Source organism: Otolemur garnettii, unplaced genomic scaffold, assembly GCF_000181295.1.
Source record: "Otolemur garnettii isolate 467f Iridium unplaced genomic scaffold, OtoGar3 scaffold00001, whole genome shotgun sequence".
Lineage (NCBI taxonomy): Eukaryota > Metazoa > Chordata > Mammalia > Primates > Galagidae > Otolemur > Otolemur garnettii.
The window spans coordinates 73,063,754-73,066,945 of record NW_003852396.1 but is presented as its reverse complement, the minus strand read 5'-3'; positions in this window follow the sequence as shown (position 1 = coordinate 73,066,945).

Genomic DNA, 3,192 nt, shown 5'->3' with positions numbered 1-3,192 from the left:
TTTTGAGACAGAATCTTACTATGTCATCCTTGGTAGAGTGCTGTGGCATCAGAGCTCACAGCAACCTTCAACTCTTAGGCTTAAGTGATTCTCTTGCCTCAGCCTCCCAAGTAGCTGAGATTACAGGTGCCCACCACAACGCCCAGCTATTTTTTTGTTGTGGTTGCCATTGTTGTTTTAGCTGGCCCAGGCAGGGTTCAAACCCTCCATCTCTGGTGTATGTGGCCGGCGCCCTACTCACTGAGCTACAGAAGCCGCTTAGATTTTCTATTTTATTAGGACGGGGTTTCACTCTTGCTTAGGCTGGTCTCAAACTCCTGAGCTCAGCAATCTATCTGCCTCTACCTCACAGAGTGCTAGGATTACAGGTATGAGCCACTGCACCACCCTAAAACTACAATTTCTGAGATGAAAACTACTGCAGCTTTACATGATCTAGTAAGACTCTGAGTCTGAGGGGGTCATTTGGGGTTGGGGTATTCATTCATTTGATAAGTTTTCATTAGGCTGCCTACACACCTAGGATGGAAAGAGCTAAATAAAGCAGTACTGCCTATGAAGGGCTCAGAGAGCAGTGGGGGACACCAGTTCCCATCAAATCAGACCACAAATGTGCTGTTCTTGAGATATAAACGTGCTGCATCATAGTAAGGCCCCCCAGGTGATTTCCTGGCTTAGAAACCAGAGCTGTGAAGCCCCTGCCCAGCCTCTACTCACCCAGTGCCCACTTTTTCTTGGTGAAATAAGAGCGTTCAGTACTTTCTCCCTACAATAAAAATGAAGTGAAAGTTTTGTGGTTACTAGAGTTGAACGCTCAGGTGACATTTCAGTTCTGCTTTAGAAAGACAACAGGCACTTGAGACCTGAGGTGACCAATATGCCCAATGAGCAGGCCACACAGGGTTGCATGAGCATGTTCCACCCACTGATGTGGCCACTGCCAGGATAAAGAGCAGGCTGGCCAGGAGAGTGGCCTGGGAGCAGGAGTCTTATGACAAACTCTCAGAGGAAATTGGTCTGGTGTATGTGAACCTGACTGTGATGTCCACACCCAACTCTGCCTTACTTCTTGGGTTATGACCTTGGGCTATATATTTGAGGAATTCGGTGCTGGGTTACTCAGTTAGAAGATGAAGCATATTCTTAGGGTACCAGCAAGGCATGCACACACAAACTCATACACATGCATATGGAAGAAAGAAAAAGAATCTTCCTATCCATGAACATGGAATATCCCTCCATTTGTTTAGTTCTTTGATTTCTTTCATCAGAGTTTTATGGTTTTCCTCATATAGATGTTATCCAAAATTTGTTAGAGTTAAGGATTTTCATGTTTTGGGCTGCTAATGTAGATGGTAATGTGTTTTCAATTTCAAAGTCCACTTGTTCATTGCTATTATATTAGAAAATGATTGGCTTTTTGTTTGTTTGTTTGTTTTCTTTTGGAGATGAAGGGATCTCACTATATTATCCAGGCTGGCCTTGAAGCCCTCCTGTCTCAGCCTCTCAAGTATCCCAATCTACAGGTGTATACCTTGTCTCAACTTTTTTCTTTTTTCTTTGGAGACAGGGTCTTGCTCTGACACCCAGGTTGAAGTGCAGTGGCATGTTCATATTTCCCTGCAGCCTTAAACTCCCAGGTTCAGGTGATTCTCTTGCCTCAGCCCCCTGAGTAGCTGGTACTATAGGGGAATAACACCATATCCCACTCATTTTTTAATTTTTTGTAGAGACAGGGTCTTGCTACGTTGTTCAGGTTTGTCTTGAATTCCTGGGCTCAAGCAATCCTCCTGCCTTGTCCTCCCAAAGTGCTCAGATTACAGATGTGAGCCACCACACCTAGCCTCAAATTTTGTTTTTAACCTTGTATCCTGCAACTTTGCCATAATCACTTAGTTCCAGGTTTTTGTTTTGTTTCGTTTTTTTTTATGTTTTGTTGATTCTTTGGACTTTCTACATAGACAAATTTGTCATCTACAAACAAAGGCAGTTTTATTTCTTCCTTCCCAGTCTTTATGCCCTTTCTTTTCCTTGCATTCTTTGGGCTGGAGGAGCAGAAGAATCACATTTACTGGAGGGATGTAAGCTCAACTTGAGACTGAAGTATATGTGGGTGGAGGGAAGTGAGGTAGCCAGGAAGCCCCCATCCACCAGCACAGTGGAGCCTGTGGTCATGCTGCTTTGGTCTCTCAGCAGAGAGAGGATGTTGTCCACCAAATTCTTCAGCTCAGCAAACTTGCCAAGTGGGTTGCAGTCTAGCATGGCCTTGGCCTTGCAAGGGTCAACTCAATTGGCCTAGACCATGGGCATCACCAATACTGTGGCATTTACTACATTCAGTGGATCTTGTGATTTTGTGGTCAGCAGTCCAGGGCACCCTTGGTAGAGTGGTAGATGCTGTGGTTAGTCACTGCACATAGGGAGTCCTGGCCAGAGACATTCATTATGGCTCTGGGGGATCCTTGGGCTTTTAAGACCCTGGCCATGATCTGAGACATCTAGATAATAGCCTGAAGGTTCACATTAAAAGATGTGCTGCAGGCCTCCTTGGTGACCTCCAGGAAGGGCAGCCACAGGACCACCCTAGCATTGTTCACTAGCAGGTTCACGCTTTCAAGATTTTTTTCTTTATCTTAGATTTTCTGAAGTTTGAATATGATATACCCGTGTTTGGGTTTGCTTGCTTGTTTTGAGATAGGGTCTCATTCTATTGCCCAGGCTAGAATGCAATAACATCATCATACCTCACAGCAACCTCAAACTCCTGGGCTCAAGCAATGCTCTGCGTCAGGCTCCCAGTAGCTGGGAGTATGAGTGTAGACCACCATGCCCAGCTAATTTTTGTATTCTCTGGAGAGATAGGGTCTCACTATTGTCTAAGAAATATGTATGTGTTTGTTTCAGATACTGTTTCTGTGTCTTTCTCTCTTCTTCTGGGATTCCATTATATGTATTTACAGCTTTTGTAGTTGTCCTTCAGTGCTTGGTCATTTTGTTCTGTTGGGGATTTTTGTTTGCTTTTAGAGATGGGGTCTCACTCTGTTGCCCAGGCTCGAGTGCCATGGCATCATCACAACTCACAACAACCTCAAACTCCTGAGCTCAAGCAATCTTACTGCCTCAGCCTCCTGAGTAGATGGGATTACAGATGGGTACCACCACACCTGGCTTCTATTGGTTTTTTTTTTTTTT